General features: G+C 45.1%; 1 pseudogene; it reads right to left on the minus strand.

The window, feature by feature from the left end:
• Positions 1-356: 356 nt before the first annotated feature.
• Positions 357-24,543, minus strand: part of LOC149298465 (neural-cadherin-like) — a 37,039-nt pseudogene continuing 12,852 nt past the window's right edge.

The following is a 24,543-nucleotide window of genomic DNA, read 5'->3' on the forward strand; positions in this document are numbered from 1 at the left end:
AAAAGTGGTTTAGTTCTCGATTTCTTCTCAGTTTGAATCAATTAAAGCACAAAAAGAAACTAACACGCTTCTCTTGTGCCTAAGAAAGCATCTGAGGGTATATAACTATTTAATAACCATATAAAATAACTATACAATATAAGGAAGAGAAGGTGCTCTGCCTCTGCTCTCTAGTAGTTGATGCTGCTCCTCCTCCTCTCTACACCCTTTCCTGATACTCACCAACTGCGATGAAGTTCTTACAGTCTCTTGACGCTCTGCTGTGTAGTAGTAATCCATCTGTGCTGTCGCTTACGCACTCCAGCGATAGATGGCTGTCCGAGTAATGGCCGATAGGATGAATCCATGCATAGCCGTTATCGTGAAATGTTCTGAGTCTGCTGGCAGCGTGGCCCAAAGTCAAACAGTGACACCTAGAAAAACAAACGGAAACATTTTAGTTCCAAAGGTAGACTGTCTGAAGTTGGTGATGTAAGGGATAAGTCACACGGGAACATAGTCCAGAGAATCTGCCTACCTGTAACCGGTGAGAGTCGAAGTGCAAGTCCCACCATTCAGGCAAGGGTTTTGGGGCAGAGAATAACAGCTCTGGTAAAATTGTTTCTGTGCAGGACATGTTTCTGACTTGGGGAATTGAGACTAAAGATGCGCTACCGCCACCCACAAGAGGCGGGGATCTGCTGACTGCGCCATGGATTGTGCACCCGCCATCCTGCGAACAGAACTCAATGGATACTTGGGAACTCCTTTCCTTCAGAACTGATCGGATCTGTCATTGAGAAGAATACAAAAAAACTCAGTTAAGACGGCACCAAAAACTTATCTAGACACCATCACAGTTCTGTTGCCATTAGGCACCCCAGGACCAGCTCCCTCCCACAACAAACGCAGATAAAGATGATTAAAACGCATCACTCTTAGAGCTTTACTTTTGTTATAAAGTAATAAACCCCCGGTTGTACCCTCAGAGATTCAAAATAAAGTGAATTATTTCCACAAAACTCTGAAAGACAAACAGGATACATCTAGATATCATGAGGCTGATAAATATTCTGCGTTTTGTAATATCATTAATTTTAAGAGACAGCCAGCGTTATTCTTACTCAGTAATAACGCCATAAACACTCTGTCCATACCTTCTCTCTCTGGGCTGTCAATAAGCTCCGTAAGATCTCGGGTTTGTGGCAGGAGGCAGCTCCGCATACTGAAAATGTCACGTCGGTCGCGTTATCCTCTGCATTCACCACACTGAAGATGTGGATATGGCTGGGATGGGCAGCTGCCACGTCGGCCTGGAGCGGGTCACGTCTGCTGACTCCAAACTCATCCTTCTCGATGAATTCCTCTGCTGTAATGCCTAAAATGCGGGTTAAAAAGTTGTGACTGAGAAGCAGAGATAGTAACATATTTACCCAGATAGGAGCGGGGAAGAGAATTGGGGTTATGCACTGAGTAGGACAGGGGTCACTTAATGCCAAGAGTGTTCCTGTCCCACCATTTCCTTTTATCCCTATGCAGGGATACTACATCATTTTAATGTCTTCATGGTACAATGTAAAGGAGTCCAGGGAAATGGTTACATATATATGTTGCTCTGGTGACCTGTACATCACTTCTTTATCTAGTGCAAACTCTATGATGGTCAAACCAGGCAGTCTTCCCATCAAATGTCCCAGCGGAGTCCTACAAGAATCTACCTGAGACCCCTCCGCACGACTTATTACTTACTTGTGACTCTCAGAGACACCAAGCTGCGGAAGGCGTCACTTCCAATCTCTTGTACATACATTTTGATTGTAGAGAAGGTATCTGGCCACACACCGTCAGAAACCGTAATATTGAGGTTGTACGTTCCCTGCAGAGGTCTCTCGGTCATTAGGATTGTCGCTTTGTTTTGGTTCAACCAAAAATACCTACAGAAAAAAACTGTCAATGCAATGTTATCTTCCTCAGACACGTCTTCTCTCTCCCACATACACCAGACACGTCTTCTCTCCCCCTAATACACCAGACACGTCTTCTCTCCCCCTAATACACCAGACACGTCTTCTCTCTCCCTCATACACCAGACACGTCTTCTCTCTCTTTCATACACCCAGGGCCAGCCTTAGGGGTGTGCGACCTGTGCGGCCGCACAGGGCGCCATGGCAACAGGGGAGCCTGCCTTCCACCGCAGGACTCCGGCAACGAGGTAAGTAAGGATAGGGAGAAGGGGCAGAGGAGGGGGCAGTGAGAAGGGGGGGGGTCAGTGAGAAGGGGCAGAGTGGGGGGAGGGGCAGTGAGAAGGGGATGGGGGTGGCGCCAGAAGAGTAGTCCGCACAGGGCACCAGAATACTTAAGGCCGGCTCTGCATACACCAGACACTTCAGCTCTCTCCCTCATATATCACACATGTATTCTCCCTCTCTTATACAACAGACACGTCTGCTCACTCCCTCATACACCAGACATGTCGTCTCTCTCCCTCATACACCAGACATGTCGTCTCTCTCCCTCATACACCAGACATGTCTGTTTGTTCCCTTATACACCAGACACGTCTGTTCATTCCCTCATACACCAGACACGTCTGCTGACTCTCTCATACAGCAGAAACGTCTTCTCTCATACACCAGACACATCTTCCCTCATACACCAGACACATCTTCTCTCTTCCTCATACAACAGACACTTCGTCTCTCTCCCTCATACACCAGACACGTCTTCTTTCTCCCTCATGCACCAGACACGTCTTCTCTCTCCCTCATACACCAGACACGTCTTCTCTCTCCCTCATACACCAGACACGTCTTCTCTCTCCCTCATACACCAGACACTTCAACTCTCTCCCTCATATATCAGACATGTCTTCTTGCTCCCTCATATATCAGACATGTATTCTCCCTCTCTTATACAAGAGACACGTCTGCTCTCTCCCTCATACACCAGACACGTCTGTTTGTTCCCTCATACACCAGACACATCTTCTCTCATACACCAGACACATCTTCTCTCTTTATCATACAAAAGACACGTCTTCTCTCACCCTCATACACCAGACATGTCTTCTTGCTCCCTCATACACCAGACATGTCTTATGGAGCAAGAAGACATGTCTGATGTATGAGGGAGTGAGCTGAAGTATCTGGTGTATGAGCGAAAGAGAAGACGTGTCTGGTTTATGAGGGAGCGAGAAGACGTGTCTGGTTTATGAGGGAGCGAGAAGACGTGTCTGGTTTATGAGGGAGCGAGAAGACATGTCTGGTGTATGAGGGAGCGAGAAGACATGTCTGGTGTATGAGGGAGCAAGATGACATGTCTGGTGTATGAGGGAGCAAGATGACATGTCTGTTGTATAAGAAAGGGAGAAGACATAGCTGGCGTATGAGGTAGCAAGCAGATGTATCTGTTGCATTTGAGAGAGAGAAGACATGTCTGGTGTATGAGGGAGTGAGAAGACACGTCTGGTGTATGAGGGTGCGAGGTTACGTGCCTATTGTATAAGAGAGGGAGAAGGCACGTCTGCTGTATGAGGTAGAGAGAAGACGTGTCTGGTGTATGAGGGTGAGAGAAGACGTGTATGAGGGGGAGAGAAGATGTGTCTGGTGTTTGAGTAGGAGAGAATATGTGTCTGCTGTATGAGGGAGAGGGAAGACGTGTCTCGTGTATGAGGGAGAGGGAAGACGTGTCTCGTGTATGAGGGAGAGAGAAGACGTGTCTCGTGTATGAGGGAGAGAGAAGACGTGTCTGGTGTATGAGGGAGAGAGAAGACGTGTCTGGTGTATGAGGGAGAGAGAAGACGTGTCTGGTGTATGAGCGAAAGAGAAGATGTGTCTGGTTTACGAGGGAGCGAGAAGACGTGTCTGGTTTATGAGGGAGCGAGAAGACATGTCTGGTGTTTGAGGAGCAAGATGACATGTCTGTTGTATGAGAAAGGGAGAAGACATAGCTGGCGTATGAGGTAGCAAGCAGATGTGTCTGGTGGATGAGAGAGAGAGAAGACATGTCTGGTGTATGAGGGAGTGAGAAGACACGTCTGGTGTATGAGGGTGCGACATTACGTGCCTGGTGTATGAGGGTGCGAGATTACGTGCCTATTGTATAAGAGAGGGAGAAGGCATGTCTGCTGTATGAGGTAGAGAGAAGACGTGTCTGGTGTTTGAGGGGGAGAGAATATGTGTCTGCTGTATGTGGGAGAGGGAAGACGTGTCTCGTGTATGAGGGAGAGGGAAGACATGTCTGGTGTATGAGGGAGCAAGATGACGTGTCTGGTGTATGAGGGTGAGAGAAGACATGTCTGGTGGATGAGTGAGAGAAAAGATGTGTCTGGTGTAAGAGGGAGAGAAAAGACGTGTCTGGTGAATGAAGGAGAGAGAAGACGTGTCTGGTGTATGAGGAAGAGAGAAGACGTGTCTGGTGTATGAGGGAGAGAGAAGACGTGTCTGGTGTATGAGGGAGAGAGAAGACATGTCTGGTGTATGAAAGAGGGAGAATTCATGTTTCGTATATGAGGGAGAGAGCAGACGTGTCTGTTGTATGAGGGAGCGAGAAGACGTGTCTGGTTTATGAGGGAGTGAGAAGACGTGTCTGTTGTATAAGAAAGGGAGAAGACATATCTGGCGTATGAGGTAGCAAGCAGATGTGTCTGGTGGATGAGGGAGAGAGAAGACATGTCTGGTATATGAGGGAGCGAGAAGACATGTCTGGTTTATGAGGGAGGGAGAAGACGTGTTGTGTATGAGGGAGCAAGGAAAAAAAATAAATATATATATATCATACATGTCTTTTCGCTTCCTCATACACCAGACACGTCTTCTCACTCCCTCATACACCAGACACGTCTTCTCTCTCCCTCATACACCAGACACGTCTTCTCTCTCCCTCATTAAAAAGACAACACAAGTTGTCCCATCCCTTTCATATACAACAGACATGTCATCCCGCTCCCTCATATACCAGACATCTCTTCTCTCCTTCATACACCAGACATGTCTTCTCCCTCTTTTATACACCAGACACCTCAGTTCTCTCCCTCATACACCAGACACATCTGTTCTCTCCCTCATACACCAGACACGACTGCTCACTCCCTCATACACCAGACATGTCTTTTGGCTCCCTCATACACCAGACACATCTGTTCTCTCCCTCATACACTAGACACATCTCTTCTCTCCCTCATACACTAGACACATCTCTTCTCTCCCTCATACACCAGACACATCTCTTCTCTCCCTCATACACCAGAAACATCTCTTCTCTCCCTCATACACCAGACACATCTCTTCTCTCCCTCATACACCAGACACATCTCTTCTCTCCCTCATACACCAGACACATCTCTTCTCTACCTCATACACCAGACATGTCTTCTCCCTCTCTTATACACCACACGTCAACTACCTCTCTTATACAACTGACATGTCCTCTCACTCCGTCATTCATCAGACACATCTATCTCCCTCATACACTAGACACGTCTGCTCAATCCCTCATACACCAGACGTGTCATCCCGTTCCCTCATACACCAGACGTGTCTTCTCTCTCCCTCATACACTAGACATGTCTTCTTGCTCCGTCATACACCAGACATGTCATCCCATTCCCTCATACACCAGAGATGTCTGCTCGCTTCCTCATACACCAGACACATCATCTCTCTCCCTCATACAGCAGACACGTCTTCTTGCTCCGTCATACACCAGACACGTCTTCTCTCTCCCTCATACACCAGACACAACTTTTCTCTCCCTCATACACCAGACACGTCTTCTCCCTCTCTTATACACCAGACACGTCTACTTCCTCTCTTATACTACATGTCCTCTCACTCCGTCATTTATCAGACACATCTATCTCCCTCATACACCAGACACGTCTGCTCAATCCTTCATACACCAGACGTGTCATCCAGTTCCTTCATACACCTTATAGACCGGCACTAAAGATCGTCCTACCTTAGCAGTGATCCACCTGAATGATCAAAGTCTGACATCTCAAACACTTGTCATGACAGAGTATTCCAATTTACCTCTGGATTGATGAATAAATATCCATCAACTTCTCTGAGACCTCTTTAAGCAACTGGTCAGCCACCGGCCGACATGGTCAACCTATAACCCATTGCGTGTCAATAGTGAAGTGCATTAATGACCATGAAATGCGTGTGTTATTCGAGCCATGGAACTCACCTGGGTATTTGAGAGACGGCGGAATAGTGTTTTATATCCCATCTTCATCCAGCACAACGACCTTCCCAATCTCTACTGATGACCACCCGGCTGTTTTAAACAAGAAAAAATGGTAAGACATTCATAAGTATGTCTGCATTCGTGCCCATCTGTATTTTTAATCATTTGTCCTACATTCTGCTGTCAGGAACTGTACAATATACGATCAGCATGCCCTGCCGGAGAATTAACTAGGACTAATTTCCAATACGTCCCTCCTGTTTAGCTCAGTTAAGCGCGGAATGAAAATAACTCTGACAGCCATTAACGTTGCCTAAAGATTATTCATTCGCTGTTGCTGCTCACTTTCACTTGGCGGCGTTTCCCAGGAGGGATTTTTGGATGTAAACTCATTGTGCAGATTTAAAGCGATCTAATAAATATCAACTCTTATATTTTACATGTCATTAGCCTACTTAAAAAATGTAAAAAAATAAGAATGGGCATGCGCGTCTGTCCTTGGCAAGGAGATTAATTATTTTTTCCTTTGTTTCGATCTCTCGTATGCTTAAATTATTCATTCATTTTATGTACATATATAAAATTCATATTTATAAATCTTGTAGCAAAAAAATGACGTGTCTAGAACGACCTTTATCTTACAGCCACCATTCGCCGCGCGTCTCTATAATCAATTTAAAAACAAACATTATTCCTGCCTCTTTATCAAGAGAACGTACGTATAACCAAACTGATGTTCGGGGGGGGGGGGGGGATAGGAAGGGTCATTAAAGACTTGGTGACAAGAAGAAAATTAGATTTCTGAGCCAAAACATGTAAAATAATGCATCTGGGACAGAGAACGTAAAGATATAATTCTGATGGTCATTTGGCAAAGTTAAAGTAAACGGGGCTCCGTTCTCTGCAGTATCCAGATCCACAGCATACAAAAAATCCGATGTCTCGTTGACATGGACGCTCTGAGGCCAGACTGCGTTTTCCCAAACAATAGGTTTGTACGGAGCAGCCAATGCTGGCCCGTTGTCGTTAACATCCAGAAGGTCTAGAATGACAGTTGCGCCTCCTGTTTGAACTGGGATACCCCGGTCTGGGGCTACAATGACCAGGTGGTATTGGGAAGTCACCTCCCGGTCTAGGGCTTTCACCACTTTGACAGCCCCACTTTGGTCAACATAAAACTGACCGAAGACATCAGGCTCCGCGTGAATGCCATAAGCAAACTGTCCATTTAATTCGGAGTCGGCGTCAGAAGCTGTGACATGCGTAACGGTAGAGCCCACGGTTATATTTTCCAAGAAAGGGGGCACTTGCAAAACAGATGGTCATTGCAGTCCTGTAACTCGATCAGGCAGTGGGAAACTGAAGAAAAATCACAGTTCCGGACCTCGATGGTAAGGTTAAATCTCCGTTCCTCAGGGATCTCATTATCCAGCTTCTTATTAAGTTTAATTATCGCGTGTTTCTCATTTTGGTTGCTTTCAATAGTGAATGCGTGGCCTGGGTCTCCTCCAACGATGCTAAATGACAATAAAGCGTTTTCTCCATCATCTTCATCTACTGCCACCACCTGAAGGACGTTAGAGGTGATTTCACTTGTCTCCCAGACGGTAGCATGCCACGTATCCTGGGTGAACACCGGAGCGTGATCGTTGATATCTAGAACATGAATAGTTGCCGTACCGTTGGAACTCATTCCTCCGCCGTCTTCAACTTCAATAAGAAGAAAGTAAGTATCTGTCTCTTCACGGAAAACTAATATGCATACAATCCACGGACAGACCCTGCGGCTCGGAAACAATTTATACAGCCGCGTTATTCCAAAGCTCTTGAAGATGAGATGAATGTGGACGGGAATTTGTTTCAATGGATAACACGAGTATAACTGATGCCCCATGTCAATGGCTCATTTTTTTATTTTTTTATTTCTGGCCCAATTGCCCCAATAACGCATTTTATCGGGGTTAATTTGTTCTCATTTGCAAACCGTGCTGCTCTTCAGAGGAGCGTTAGGATGTAGATCCTTCTGAACACCATTATAAATTCACGATATTAAGCCGTTTGTGAAGCCTGAAGCTGCTTCTACAATAGTTTTCATTAGCATTGCATAAAAGAATACATTTAATTTTTTGTGCATAACTTAATTTAAATACACAAAAAGTGACATGATTTGCATTAGCTTCTGGCAGGTTAAAGTCATTTTATACGAACAGAACTGCATGAGTTAATCCCTGGGTTTCTTTACATGTTGACAGGTGTGCCCAACCCTAAATATTTAAAAGGTGAGGAGGTAACAGGGCTGAGAGTTACCAACGTAACAATTGACCCTCCCTCTGGCACTGCAGCAGGATCAGACTTTGGGGTATTTTAGCAGGATCAGATGTTGGGGTGTGGAGGGGTATGGGTATCTCAGCAGGATCAGATGTTGGGGTAAAGCGGGGTATGGGTATCTCAGCAGGATCAGACGTTGGGGTATGGAGGGGTATGGGTATCTCAGCAGGATCAGATGTTGGGGTAAAGGGGGGTATGGGTATCTCAGCAGGATCAGACGTTGGGGTATGGAGGGGTATGGGTATCTCAGCAGGATCAGACCTTGGGGTATGGAAGGGTATGGGTATCTCAGCAGGATCAGACCTTGGGTATGAAGGGCTATGGGCACCTCAGCAGGATGAGGCATTGGGGTTTTATGGGCTATGGGCACTGCTTTGTTAAGATACATCGGGGTGGTTTGTGGGCAACTTAGCAGGAACAGACCTTGGGGTATGGAGTGGCATGGGTATCTCAGCAGGATCAGACCTTGGGGTAGGGAGGGGTATGGGTATCTCGGCAGGACCTTGGGGTGGGGAGGGTTGTGGGCAACTATTTAGGAATAGATCTTGGGATGTATGCTGCATTTCTGTTGAGCAGTAAGGCCACTGTGCCAAAATAAACCCCATATTATCCTCACCAGAATTGGGTTGCCCATGTTTTCCAGGTCGAGCAGACTCTGATCCATCCGACGACATAACTTCTAGGAGATACGAGCCCTTGGTCAAACACGGCAGCTGTGTAAATGACTCCTGTCTGGGGATCGATGTGGAACAGAGCATGGTCTCCGCTGCGATCTTCTAAAATAGAATAGGTGATCTGGAGCAAGACAATCAGACCACAGTTAGCGCAGGCTGCCCTGAAAACACTTTGCTGATATAAGGTGGAACTGATGGAAAATCACAAATGCTCTTTGTTGCAAAGGCCTGGAAGCTTTTACTGAACATGTTCTGCCAGGACTACATATATTATTAACGTAACAGTAATGCCGGTGCGCAGGAAATGCTGCGATCCGATGAGCAAAAGGTCTGTCTGCTCTGCCGCAAACCAATTTAATTTCTCTTTATTATTTATTCGTGGCTTTAACTGACACATGACCCCTCGACAATCAACAATCTGGCCCTAATACCAGACAGTGTTATCAGGCGAGAAAACCCCCCTATGGGGCATCAGTAACTCTAATTAACGTGCTGACCCCCTGGTCTAGTGTAGATATTGGTATGGCCCTGTCCCACGGATCAGTATGGCCCTGTACTATGAACTGGTATACACCCCTGTCCTTTGAACCAGTATGGCCCTATCCTATGAATCAGTATTGCCCTGTCCCATGAATCGTTATGGCCCTGTGCTATAAACTGGTATGCACCCCTGTCCTCTTGATAGGTATGGCCCTATGCTATGAAATGTTATGGTCCTGTCCTATGAACTAGTATGGCCTTGTCCTGCTGATTGGTATGGCCCTGTTTTACAGATTGGTATGGCCCTGTTTTACAGATTGGTATGGCCCTGTTTTACAGATTGGTATGCCCCTGTCCTACAGATTGGTATGCCCCTGTCCTACAGATTGGTATGCCCCTGTCCTACAGACTGGTATGGCCCTGTTTTACAGACTGGTATGGCCTTGTCTTACAGACTGGTGTGGCCCTGTTTTACAGATTGGTGTGGCCCTGTCTTACAGATTGATATTCCCCTGTCCTACAGATTGGTATGGCCCTGCTTTACGGATTGGTATGGCCCTGTTTTATGGATTGGTATGGCCCTGTTTCATGGATTGGTATGGCCCTGTTTTATGGATTGGTATGGCCCGGCACAGAATTGATATCCGGAGATTCTACCTGTAACGTTAATGTACACCGTAGTGAAGGCAGCCAATGGCACAGCAGCAACGGTCTGAGCTCGGATCTTCAGGATAAAAGTCCTGGTTGTTTCCTAATCTAAAGGTTCAGCTACAAGAACGGAGGCAGAGCCTTCTTCTCGATTTACCGTCGGGTAGAAACGAACGGACATGTTAGTCTCCGGGACCAATCCTTCCTCTAAATTGTACGTCACACGAGGGTCTCCCAGCAGTGAGGAAGCTTTACCTGTCTGTAGGAATGGCAGAACATTGTGTAATTAACAATAAATTACAGTAAAAAGAAGCCCTCAACAGCAGGAAGTCCCCTCGGAAATGACAGGCATTAGAAGGGTGATTAAGGCTCCTTAGTGGTGATGTCTCCATACCCCGTTCCCTCTCACTAGTTTCATATCAGGCCTAACGGGAAGCAGATGTCTAGATGGGTATGATCCCTGGTAGCCAGGCATGAGGGAGAAATCCATATTCAGATGAGATCATACACCAATGGGCGGAATCCTTCTATGACTCCTACCAATGGCTGGAAGCATTGTTTTTTTTAAACTTAAAATTTTTATTGTATTTTTGATTTTTTGACAATATAAACACTTGTAAAAACAGCGCATAACAGCACAAAAATAGACAGTGTCACAGCAAAGTGGGCATGAGTAACATCACAACCAGACAAAAGGCAACAGTGAAAATACACAGTTGAGCAAACTGGATGAAACATAGCGTCATCCATTAGAGAGGAAAGAAACATCAGACCACTGAATAGAAAATAGCCCTGAGAGCCTAGCACCGTAGAAAAAAACTGCACAGTGGCAGAGATCTCAAGAGGTGGAAGGCGCCATTGAAAATAATACATAACAGAAATATAAACAAAAAAAAACGTTTGGATCAGGGCGGACATGAAGTCATATCAGGAACAGCCAGGGCGCTGGCAGTGCGCATGAAGTAGGGACCCTAACAAACAATATATCACAAGGAGAAAAATTATAAAATAAAATAAGAATAAGAGAGAGACCGGGCGCGACCAATCCAGACCTCCCAACTCATCAGACGTGCCACAAGGGCGAGAGCCGGATTTGGGACCAGGGAGCCCAAATTTTATCATACAGAGGGAGCAGCTGATCATTCTGAAAAGAAAGCTTTTCAAAAACATGTGTGCGGTCGAGATGGAGGAGAATGTCAGGGAGGCGAGGGACCAAGGGCGATTTCCAATTACGAGCAATCAATAACTTCATAGTTAAAAAAAAATGGATAACCAGTTTCCGGGTGGCCGAGGGGAAATCATCTGGGAACATGTGGAGGAGAGCCAATTGCGGAGTACAGGGGAGAGGAATATGTAGTTCAGACTCTAATAAACGGAATAACTTCTTCCATACAGCAAATATCGGAGGGCACAACCACCACACATGTACCAAAGAACCAACCTCCATACAGCCCTTCCAACACATGGGGGAGCAAGAAGGAAACATATGAGCCAAACGTTGTGGGGTGAGATACCATCTACAGACCAATTTTTATTGTAATTCAATATGATTAAGGCAATGCGAGACACCTCTCATTGCTTCCTCTGAGGAAAGCCACGTCTCAAGTTCAAAGGGGGAGTGTAAATCTCTTTCCCACGCCAACATGTGAGGGAGCTTGTTGTCCCAATGGTACTGCAAGAGAGAAGTATAACAGAAGGAGATCATCCCCTTAAAAGAGGCAGGTTTACAACATGCATGTACTATAGGGTCATCAGAGAAAGTGTTAATTGTAAATAAGGAGGAGTGTGACTGTAACAAATGGCGAAGTTGTAAATATTTGTAAAAGTCAGAGGCAGGCAGTGAATAAGTAACCCTAATGTCGGAGAACGAGCGCAGAGTCCCCTTATCAAAAAGATCCCCCCACGCGCAGAGTAAATCCGCTCCCCCAGCCCTGCAGGCGGAGATTGGGAACAAGAAGTTCCAAGGAACTAAGCGGAGTGGCTCTAGTAATATGAAGCAAAGAAGGCCTACGTTTAGCCACTTCACCCCATATTTGAAACGCACATAGTGTGGTGGGAGGGAGAGGAGACAACTTGGGTCTGAGACGAGGGGGGAGCCATAACAATTGGGGGACAGAGTACGGTAGAATCTGGAGATTCTCCCGACTAACCCATTGAGGAAGATTGCCGCGATAATGAAATAAAAGCGTTTGAGAAAGGATAGTGGCACGGTAATAAGTGAAAATGTCTGGGGCCCCTAAGCCACCCTTAAACCTGGGAGAATAAAAGGCACTCCTGGAGATGCGTGACCTACCCCTAACATTAATAAAATCAGTGAGTGTCCTCTGCATGTGTAACAAAAATGAACGGGGAATACTGGTCGGGACTGCCCTAAAGGTGTACAACAACTTCGGCAAAATCACCATTTTGACAGAGGAGATGCGGCCCAGCCAGGAGAGATCAAAGAAACGCCAACGATTAATATCAGTGAGAACTTGCTTCCAAAGGGAACGAACATTGAAATCATGCAATTTAGAGATGTTACGAGGCAACTTAATACCGAGATAGGAAAGGTAATCCCTCCTCCAATCAAAAGCATAAGAGGCTCGGAGCGAACTGGACAGCTGATCAGGTAAGTTAAGTGACATTGCTTGAGTTTTGTGCACATTGATCTTATGGTAAGAAATTGCAGCATATTGCTGGAAATGGTGGAGTAGCGACGGCAACGAAGCGGACGGAGACGTAATAGAAGCTAAAATATCATCAGCAAACAACCCCAGAGTAACATCCGCCCCGAGTTTAGAAGGAAAACCCTTAACCCTAGGATCGGAACGAATGTGTTGAGCCAGGGGTTCCAAGGCCAGCGTATACAATAGTGGGGAGAGCGGACAGCCCTGGCGCGTCCCATTAGAAATCATAAAAGGGGAAGAAAGAAAGCCCGAATAGGAGACCGAAGCCGAGGGAGAAGAGTAGAGAGCCATTATCGAACGGACCAAGGGAGGTGAAAATGCAAATTTAGAAAGAACCGAAGATAAAAGTTGCCAATGAAGGCGGTCGAAAGCCTTTTCCGCGTCAAAGGATAGCAGGACTCCCGGGATCTTAGCAACGGAAGCCTGCCACAATACATTGATAAATTTATGAGTGTTATCGTTCGCTTGCCTATGGCGCACGAAACCGACTTGGTCGGAGTGCAGTAGGGAAGGGAGTAACAGGGTAGGTCTATTCGCGATAAGTTTTGCGTAAAGTTTCACATCATTATTCAACAGTGAAATGGGGCGGAAATTTTCACATCTATCCGTAGATTTACCGGGTTTAGGGATCGTGACAATATGGGCGTATACGTTTTCAGAGGGAATATGGCCCTTGGTCATAAAAAGACTGGAACAAAGAAAGAAGGTGGGGACCCAAAACCGGAAAAAAGGTTTTATAGTAAAAGCATGTTAAACCATCAGGCCCTGGAGCCGAATTTTTCTTCAGCATGCGGACTGTGGAATGGAGCTCATCCAAGGTCAGGGGGGCCTCTAGTTGCGATAACATCTCCTTCGTAAGAGTAGGCAGAGACACAGAGTCAAGATACGTATTAATAGAGGAGAGAGTGGGTTGAGGCGTAGAAGCACCGTAAGTTATGCAAGGAAGAGTAGAAAGAGGCAAATCTATCCGCTATGTGAGAAGGGTTTTTAAGGGGGAGTCCCTGTGGTGACAAGACAAATTGAGGACGCGCCAGGGCCATCGAATGCCTGAGCTTATTAGCCAACATAGAGTCGGCTTTATTACCTTTAGAGTAAAAGCGCTGACGCAAGCGCAACAGCATGCGAGACGTGTGTTCAGCCTGAATCGTGGACAGTTTAAGCTTTATAGCAGCAATGTCAGCAATCAATTGATCAGAGGGGTGTTGTTTATTTAGGGATTCTAAATCATAAAGCTGTAAAAGTAAGGAGTCCTTATCACCAGCCATGGCCCTTTGCTTCTTCAACTGGGAAGCAATACTAATAAACCGACCACGGATGACCGCTTTATGGGCATTCCATAATGTCTCTATGGAGGTGTGCGGGGATTGGTTTTCAGCAAAATACAGGCCTAGATGAGAATGAACCTGAGATTGTATCTCCACATCAGAAATAAGGGAATTATTCAGGCGCCAAGACCCCTTGCCAACAAAAGAATGATCAACCCGAAGCGAAAGAAACACCGGCGCATGATCCGACCAATTTATAACACCAATAGAGCAGTCCCAAACCAGTTGGAGTGTATGTTTGTCAACCAAAATATGATCAATTCTAGTGTAAGACTTATGCACTGCCGAAAAAAAAGAATAGTCCCTGTCAGTGGGTGACGTAAGCGCCATGTATCGTAAAGCTGAAAGGTGTGAAAGGATTTAGTAAGAGAAGTAGCCAACGACTTCACTTGTTTACCATAACTGCCCCTAAAAGTAGTGGAAGTGTCTAATGTAGGGTCCAGAAGAGCGTTAAGGTCACCACCCAGAACCAGACGGCCTTTTTTCAGGCGATCAATCTTAGACAAAAGCTTAGTCACAAAGTGCAGTTGCGACGTGTTAGGTGTGTAAAAGGAGACCAGAGTGTATTCGTGTGAGTTGATAATGCAATTAAGAATCATAAATCTCCCCTGGGGGTCAGCCGTCTTCCTAAGTAGTTGAAACGATAGGTGCCTAGACAAAAAAATAGAAACACCCGCTGTACAAGTCTTGGCCATAGAATGAAAATGCCACGGGAAATCTTTGGAAAAATATGGTGGGGGCTTTGATTGCTTAAAGTGCGTTTCTTGGAGACATAAAATGTGTGCATGAGCTTTTTTGGCCTCCGAGTATAACATCCGCCGTTTGTGAGGCATGTTGAGCCCATTAACATTAATGGACATTACAGTAAGAGACGCCATCAGGAGAATATGGAGGGAGCACTAGAGACTGCACACAGGGTGACAAAATAAAAACCTAGAAAACATAATAGAAAGGGCCAAGACACAAAAAGAAAACAAAATGACGAAGACCCCCAGGGAAGACCGCCGAATAGCAAAAGGAGAAAAAGATCGCGCCCAGTCTCTGTACATAACGGTATTACCGAGAAACAACATAAGGTACCCAAAGAAATCAGGAAGCCTGAGAAAAATATGCATGCGAATACATTCCATTGGTCAGAAGGGTCACAATGCGCAAAAAGATATGACATAAGGTAGGTATAATATGCGTCCGATAGCTGATCCAAAACAGAACAAAAATAATAATATGTAAACAAAAACAGATCAAACGGAAACATGTTCCGAAAATCACGACCTAGGAAGCAGGAGGCCGCGAAGGGGGGAGGCAGATAGAGAACCCTGTGTACCGAAAACAGGGCTCCCAAGAGAGGAGAGGAGGTGGAACGTGTGAGCTAATGTGAGAGCGTGCAAGAGGAGACCTCCGGCACAAATACCACAAAAACTATGTAAGGAAATGATATATAAACAAACCATGGTGCATGTGTATGAGAGAAAAGAAGAAAAAAAAAAAAAAAAAAAAAAAAAAGGGCAAAGGGGGGGAGGGAAGGAAGGGCAACAAAATAAATGGGGCCAAAGTACATCATAGGAAGGCCGAAAATAGTAGTAACCATATATAATCAGGCCGAAACCTAGCCAATAATGTGGTGTAAAAAAGGCCGGCACAGGCAAAAACAGAAAGAATAAACAAAAAACTGAAAAACTGCTCGGGATCTCGAAGAATATGCAGGTGGCTCGCTCAACAGGACAATGTGTAGTGTGTAGTGTAAAAAAGAAAGAAAACATGTAGGCAACAAAGGAATTAAAAACGCTAGCAATGAATACAGCATCTCACGTATAAGCCGGCAGCAACGTAAATGAGTCCCGTGGAGCAGAGACACCATCTGGAGACGCTGCCTGGCAGCCGCAGGACACGAACACATCCCACATCGGGAAGTCACAGAGACACGCGAAGCGGGGGAGCCGAAAAAGCAAACCCCCAGATGTACGGTCTTCATCTGTCAGCGTCCTTGACGAATGAGGTGAGGAGGCCACTCTCAGCCCGGCAAACTCGCAGACTACCGCAGAACGGCGGGAAGTTGTAGAGGCAGCAAAAAGAAGGCCCGGGGTGCGAGGGCGACATCTACCGGCAGATCCAATCGGTCGAGGAGGCTCAGCCGTAGCAATCCCGGCAAACATCGTCCCAGCGTGTAGCAAACAATAATAAAATAAAAAATAAAAATAAATAATAATAATAAAAAAAAAAAAAAAAAAAAAGAAACCAAAAGGGGGAATCCAGCAACCCGGCAAACACAATAGTGGAATACGAGATGAGAGCCCAAAAACCTTAGGGAGCGGAGCGCGTAGCAGACACCGTGGACCATTCTCGTGCCAATCGTTTGGGTGAGGAGGCTGTAGAGCAGGAAGGCGGTGGAACCGAGGGAGGGTTCTGTGGTTGCACATCTAAGCCCCAATCCGCCAATAAGGCCATACCGTCCCTGGGAGACCGAATCAAGTGGGTCATACCGTCCCTAGAAATCAGGAGGCGAGTAGGGAAACCCCACTTGTACGATATTTTGTGGAAGCGTAGTGTAGCTGTGATCGCAGACAGGGATTTTCTGTGTTGCAGTGTATATTGTGAGAGGTCATTAAAGAGTTGCAAATGGCGGTATCGCTCAGGTATGTCCGTGTTGAGTCTCACCTTGGACATGAACTGTTCCTTGAGTTCGTAGTAGTGTACCCTCAGAATAACATCACGAGGAGGGGAACCCTTCAGTGATTTAGGGCGCGGCAGGCGATGTATACGGTCAATATGTATGTCAGCCGTGTCAGGAAGATCCAGCACCTCACGCATAAAGGAGGAAACATAGGCCCGTAGGTCGCCAGGCAATACATCCTCAGAAATCCCACGAATGCGAACATTGTTACGGCGTGACCTGTCCTCCAAATCACTCAGCTTCAGGCGTAGGGAGTCAACTTCAGCCTGGAGAGAATCACACACATCCACTACCGTATTATGGGCGGCGGAGAAGTCCTCCATTTTGTTTTCCAGGTGGCTCGTTCTGTCTCCCAAGTTCTGCAGGTCCCTCTGGACAGCAGAGAAGGTTTCCTCAATGTCATGACGAAACTTGTGTCTCATCTCCTCCAGCAGCAGTTTCATAGATGTAATGGTAACTGCTTGATTTTCAGAATCGTCCGTGGAAGGAGTCGGCGAGGCCGGTTGGAGAGCAGGGTCTGGAAGCAACATGGGATCATCTACCTCCTCCCCCCACGCGCCAACTGCAAAGCGCGGGAAGCCGCCTTTCTCTTTGGCTTAGGCTCAAAAAAGCCAGGTAAGTTTTGGGCAGACGATCGATTCCTATTCAGGGACATCACAGCAGCCAGGTACAAGCCAAAAAAAACTCAACCAGGTGCCAAAAATGTAGTATATACTGCAAATATAGAACAAAATCCGGAGGAGCTCCACCAACTTGCGTCCTACTTCTTAGCCATCCAAGCCACGCCCTGGCTGGAAGCATTGTAAGGTGCCCAACCAATGGCTGGAAGCATTGTACAGTTCCCACCGACGGGTGGAAAAATTCCACTGGTTTCCAGGTCAGAGGTCACGTCATACCACAACAGGCGTATCTCTCATGGTATTTTCTGGAATCACCAGGTCATATCTTTCTTTTTCCCAGACCGGAGGCTGATTCTGAGCATCTGTGATTCGAACGGCTACTTCCACCTGCGTGCTTCTATTTCCTCCGTCCGTGGCCGTGACCTCTAGTGTTATTAATGATTTCTGATGGGGAAAAAAAGGTTAAGACAAAAAAATTAATTACATTCACTTAAACCTTCTCCATTCAGCAACCTCCCCGACCAAAAAAAACAAACCCAAAATTGCTCTCCCAATTGATTTAAAAGCTGTGAGTGACAGATGGTTGACGAGTTTCATGCACCACTCACATACTCTGGTACTCAAAGTGTTATTTAGTTGTATGGTACTTTTTCTAGAGGGTTTTTCATTCTATCGCCCAACCAATTTCCAATTGCAGAGCTAACCAGAGGCACGTAAAAAAAACAAGAAAAAAAAAAAAAGACAGTGGACGATTCCCAGCAAACAGCTGGCCTTCTGCAATGAAGAGTCTCATTTAGCGGTAACCTCGGGGACTCACACGGGGGGCTTTCCGATCAGTGTCCAGATGTCGTCGTCTGGTCGTAGAGACTTTTGATTTTAGAAAAAGCAAACATGACAGCTTGACAATGCCTTAAAACTATCCAAAAAGCCCCGTTACGTCCCCACTTAAAAAGCCACCAGCTGTGTTTGCAAAGCATAAAGTTGAAATATCCAAACACAAAGCTACTCACTGTCATAAGAGATACATTGTAGTTTGTCCGCATGTACATTAAACCGGTTACTTAATATTAGGAACAAAAGAGAGATACAAGTGCGCCATATCTTATTACGGCATTATATATATATTTATATATATATATATATATAGTGGCTTACAATCCTACTATAAGTCATATTGTATAAAGGGGTCTGGGGTCAGAAGGTGACCCCGCAATATTTTTATTTAAGAGTACAATCACTTGTTGAAATGTAAGTTGTATCTCTAAACACGGCATGTAAACGCTTGCTACGTTACCCGAGATATTGGCTGGCGAACATAAAGCCACCCCGTAGAGGTGTTAATGCTGAAGGCCACTGGTTCCTCTCCAGACACGGAGTACGTGATCGTTCCATTCACGCTATAATCGTCATCACGGGCCGCAACGCGGAGGAAGCTGCTTCCCACGGCAGCATCTTCTCTCAGGAAATCTAGGACAAGAATGAAAACATTTGAATTCTATGTTGTCCACTGGGGTCCCAAATACCCCATGGGCGAGCCGGCCAAGCTCTTGTGGACCAGCAGATCTAGGAAGACTCTTAACGCTGAATTCCACTTAAAGCTATAATTAGAAGAGGACAGAAGAACATGATGGGGACTTGGTGCTTGTAGAGATCTCATACTCTACCCACGGAGACTCAATTACATTCGTAGTGGTTGTACTCAAAGCTGGGGTCGTTGTCATTTTGGTCTTGGATCTGTATGTTGATCTGGCACAGCCCTATGAGAGGCTCGGCCGCCTGGTCTGTGGCTTTGATGGCGACGGGGAACTCTTTCTGCTTCTCCCGATCAAAGCTCTGAAGGGTTGTCAGGACTCCTGCGTGGGAAACGTGTTAAAGAAAGCACGGAGGCGATGTGACTGGTGATTCCTGCTATAACACGTGAAGAACATTTTCTCATAAGCTTTTGAGAAAAAAAGCTTGGCTGATTAACCTGAAATACAACCATGGTTAAAACCTGCATCGCCGAGCCTATCTGACCCACTGGTTTTAACAGAATCAAATGAAGCTCCATGATGTCACCTCTGGCTGTTGACCCTGGGGTAGAAGGGTAGAAGCGTATCCACCAATCCAGCAATCCAGCAAAAAGCATATTAAAAACCTAGAACACAAATACACTGGGGAGGAAAGTGTGTCCTCGGTCACCGTGCCGCAGCCCGTCTCTCCATACAATGTTTAAAGGGCTTTAAGGTATAGGAGGCGGTGGCACCTGTGTCTGGATGGATGCTGAATGCAGGAAGAGAGCCCTCGCGATGAACGATCCCGTACTTCACTTGACTGTTGACGCCAACGTCTGCGTCTTTCACCTCCACCTGCAGCACAAACGTTCCTGGGGGCTGCTTCTACAGGACTACGGCGTGGTGACGGTACTGGGCACACTGGAAATAACGTTAAATCCACACATTTGTTTTAGGATCCGGCTACATCTTGGAGCCAAGGACAGTTCTAACGCGGCTTTAGTTCGTTGGCGTTCAGTAAGGGATGATTCTTCTAAGCAGTTTTCTGGAGTTTGATTTAATGTATGAGGTACCTGATGGAAGACGGGCTTGTTCTGGTTGACGTCATCGACTCTCACGACGACTGTAGTCGTGCTGGTGAGGCTGTGAGGACCCCTCGAAGCATTGTCATCTGTGGCGGTCACATACAGAACATACTCGGCTCCATGATGCTTTGGAAGCAGGTTAGAACCAAGACGGATTATTCCTGTTAAATGGTTTGAGGATAAATCAGTCCCATTGTTACAAATCCTTAACCCAGGGTAAGTGATACCACCTACTCAACTATTTAGGAACTTCAAGTTATAGTTACTGTGACGGAATTCTGGGGAGGAAGTCGATTTTATCTCGATGACTAATTTTTTTCTTTATGTAGCAGAATATGCGAGAAATCATCAGGTATCTGTAAAAAGCATCGGTGGCATTGGGGGGGTGTTAGTTATGGATGTATACAAAATATAGCTCTACGTACCTTTCTCGGAATCAATAATAAAGCTCCCTTCTTTATTTCCTTCCGAAATGTTGTAAGTCACATGATCTCCATCTGGATCAAAGGCATGTACGGTGGCAACCAGGGTGTTGGGAGCAGCTTCCTCCGATACAAACGTTCTGTATCTGGAAAACGGAGTACATAATCAAGTTCGTCCGCAGAGAAACGCTGCCAAGAGACCCATTCAGTGCTACCCCCTACCCCGAGGCTCGGCCAACACCAAACCTATAGGCCTTCTGAGCCGAAAACTCATCCCAGCCTCACCGGCCCTGGCAAAGAAGTTATAGAATGAAGTCTATGCAGTCGCCTTTCATTTATGGATCGTATTGGGACAAACTCTCGAGCCTTCGTTGGGAGAGACCTGATGAACAGCAATGTATTACAATGTATTAGGTTATGGGAGTGAAGCTACAATATTTTACGCCATAAAGAAAAAAGTAGACTTGCGCATTCGTCTTCGGGCGAATATGAAAACGAGCACGAAGAGGCCGTTTTTTTGTTCGTTCCGAAGACACGCCGAAGAGAATACAGTGCCGGCAAAACGTAGGAGAAGACGAAGACTCACAACCACGAAGAATCGAAGAACCACGAAGATCGTCTTCGTTTTTGCCGCGCAGCCGCCAAAATTTCAAACAGGAGTGAGCTGATCTCGTCTGTCCAATCAGCTCACTCTTGTGACGTCACGCTAAGGGTCTCGTCCAATGCCTGTCCTGCTGTTTTTTGAATTCTGAAGGCGCCTTTATAAGACCAGAGCTTGCCTGAGAGATCCATTCATTTTTCGCTGTGACTGCTTTGGCAACACTGCTGTGCTGCATCCGAGCGTTACAGAGAGATTGTTCTGTTCTGTGTGAGACTGGTAAGCCTCAGCCTGCCATTTCTCACAGTGTACTTCATCCTCACTTCAGTGCTACTTAATATAATTAATAATAATAATTTGATTAGTTTAATTTTTTTTTTATTTAATTTGTCATTAAGTGTAGTGTAAGTGCTGTTGAGTTGACAGTGCACCCAGTGCCTCAGTGGCACTGGGGTGCCCTTGCCCTGGGCTGGCACTAGTGCCTACTGCCTGTCCTGCTGAAATAAATTAAATAGAATTTATAAATAATAATTTAATAGAATCTATAATTTAATAGTTCATTATAATATTATATATATATTTGTCAGTCATATATATATATACTATAGTATACTAGTGTAGAGTGTACTGTAGACATTCATCTACTAGTGTCTAATTTAAAATCAGTAATATTAATTAATATAATTAATAATTGAATTCATTATAAAATTATATATATATTTGTCAGTTATTGTTAGTAATAGTATACTAGTGTAGAGTGTACTGTAGACATTCAAGACATCTACTAGTGTCTAATCTAAAATCAGTAATATCAATAATTCTATAATTCTTATCTTAATAGTTAATTAAATTAGTTAACTATAAATAAAAGTAATAATATTAATTAATTACTACTAGCGTATAGTTCAGCTAATCTTATTAGTACTGGTGCTGCAGCTCTATAGTTTGTGCTTTGTTTTAGCAACGGTAAGAGACCAAGTCGATTTTTCTTAATTAATCTTTCATTTTATTTCATTTGTTTTGCTCACCTCAGTCCATCAGTGAAGTGAACTTGTTGGGCTAGTGAGTGCAGCCGCATAAGTGCTGTGTTTTTTTTTGATCAGCAAGCAGTGACGTTAACTGTTTTGCAAAGATTTTCTCATTTATTTTACATTTTATTTCAATTTTATTAAAAGTACCCTTAGTGCTTTGCTCACCTCAGTCCATCAGTGAAGTGAACTTGTTGGGCTAGTGAGTGCAGCCGCATAAGTGCTGTGTGTTTTTGTTCAGCAAGCAGTGAAGCTAACTGTTTTGCTGTGACATTTTATTTTATTTCTAATTCTTTTCAAGAAAAATTGACTGTGTGACGAGCTGTACTAAGCAAAGCTTCAAGCTACTAGCTGTAGTACTAAAATAATTCTAATCTTCTTTAATCTTAATTTATAATATATTATAAATAATATATAACAATATCAATTCTAATTCTAAATTCTAATTCATAATCTATATTCTTCTATCTATAATACATAATATATAAGTACATTATTTCTAATCTATTAATATAACTTAATATTAATTAATAAATCATAAACTGAATCTGATTTAACCTCACTTTAGCTTAGTGGGTTTGAGAGCATCTGCCTAGAGGTAGACTTATAGTAAGGCTAAGCTCTTAGGCCCGTGTAAATTCAAATTAAAAATAAAATACTGCTAGTTATTAAATAGTTAATCTTGAGTTAATAATTTAAATAACTTTAGCACTTTGGCAGATTGCACACAACAGCACAGTGCAGTAGTGCATAGTTTTACTTTTTAAGCAGTAGCACTGAAGAGAACTTCCTCTAATTTTTTTGTCTTTAATTCATTTTTCCTTTTTTTTTTTTTTTTTATTTATTTATTTTTATTTTTTTTTTTTTTTATAGTTTTTTAAACACTACACTACACTACACTACACACACACAACACACACAACACAAAATTTGAAATGGATCCTCCTTTTGGGACTAAGGAGGGACAAGCTCCATCTACCACCACCAGCACCACCACCAGTTCTAAGATGCAGCCTTTGCGTTAGTCTAGTCGGCCAAGTAGGCCAAGCTCTCGCTTATCATTTGGGGAAGCATTGCTTGAAGGATCATCAAGTAAAGGAAAGGAACCAAAAGCAGGCAGTAGTAGTGCGGCTAGGCCCACGAGCTCTATGGTTTTTTACGGAAAGCATAAAGCACCAGAAGCACGTTCAAAGTTAAAGGGTAGCACAAGTAGTACCAGCCCAGTGACTAAAAAGAAGTGCCTTTTGCCCCAAGCAGCATCTTCCCCATCCACAAGCAGCATGCAAGGTACCAAGCAGAGCCAAATTAGCAGCAAGACTCAGAGGGGTCCCAAACCAAAGCGATCTCATTCCTTTGTAGGGAAAACCACCACCACCCCCACCCCCACCTCTACCACCACTAGTGCTGCGCCTACTGTTCCCACTGGTACCGCCACGCCATGTCCTCCTAGTACCTCTAGCAAGCCACAAAGTCCTTACAACATTTTTGTAAAGGCAGTTAGAGAGAGGGCTACACATAGTGGAACTCCACCTAGCGAGGTAGCAGAGGAGCCTGAGACTGAGAGGCCAAGTGCAGAGTCTATTCTTCCTGCTCGCACTACTACTAGTCACGAGTCTCACGACGATATCAGTCTTAGCTCCAGCCTAGCAGGAATTCCATTCGATCTGGCTAATGAAGAGCTAGACTATGAGCCATTGGAAGTAGAGGAGATGAGTGGTCAGGAATCAGATTCCTCAGGGAGCAGTGTCCAAATGACTAGTGCACAATTTTCCCCTGAGCCTCCACCTTCTCCGCTACGATCATCACCATCACCGCCACCAGCAGCAGCAGCAGCAAAACCAAGCAAATCTAGAGCGAAAGCAATTAGCAGTCCCACTATGGCCAGTACTGTTACCACCAGTCCCACCACCACTAGTTCTGCCTCTGTTCATCCACCCCGAGCAGTAGGAGCAGCACCCAAGGCACACTCCAAGGCTATGCGCGCCCCAATTTGGGAGCACTTTGAAAATGTTGAAGAAGGGCGCTATGGAAAGTGCAAACATTGTGGGAAGCTAATAAGCAGAGGGAAAGTGTCTGGCCATTTTACCAGTGCTAGCATGAAGCATCACCTCAGCACTCAACACAACGCTGTGCTATTGGGGAAAGATGCAGAAGTAAAACTTAATGCAGGCAGCATAGCTGGTGGCCGTGGAAAAACCCCAACAGCTTCTTCTTCTGAGCCAATAGCAGCAGCAGCAGCAGCTAGTGCTGGCAGCCAGAGACCAAGGCAGGTTGGAGCACTGCATGTCCAGCCCACCCTGGCATTCCAATCCAAAAGGTCAATGCCCAAAC

This window comes from Sceloporus occidentalis, unplaced genomic scaffold (genome assembly GCF_023333645.1).
Source record: "Sceloporus occidentalis isolate IW3139 unplaced genomic scaffold, rSceOcc1.0.p SCAF_32, whole genome shotgun sequence".
In the NCBI taxonomy this organism is placed as follows: domain Eukaryota; kingdom Metazoa; phylum Chordata; class Lepidosauria; order Squamata; family Phrynosomatidae; genus Sceloporus; species Sceloporus occidentalis.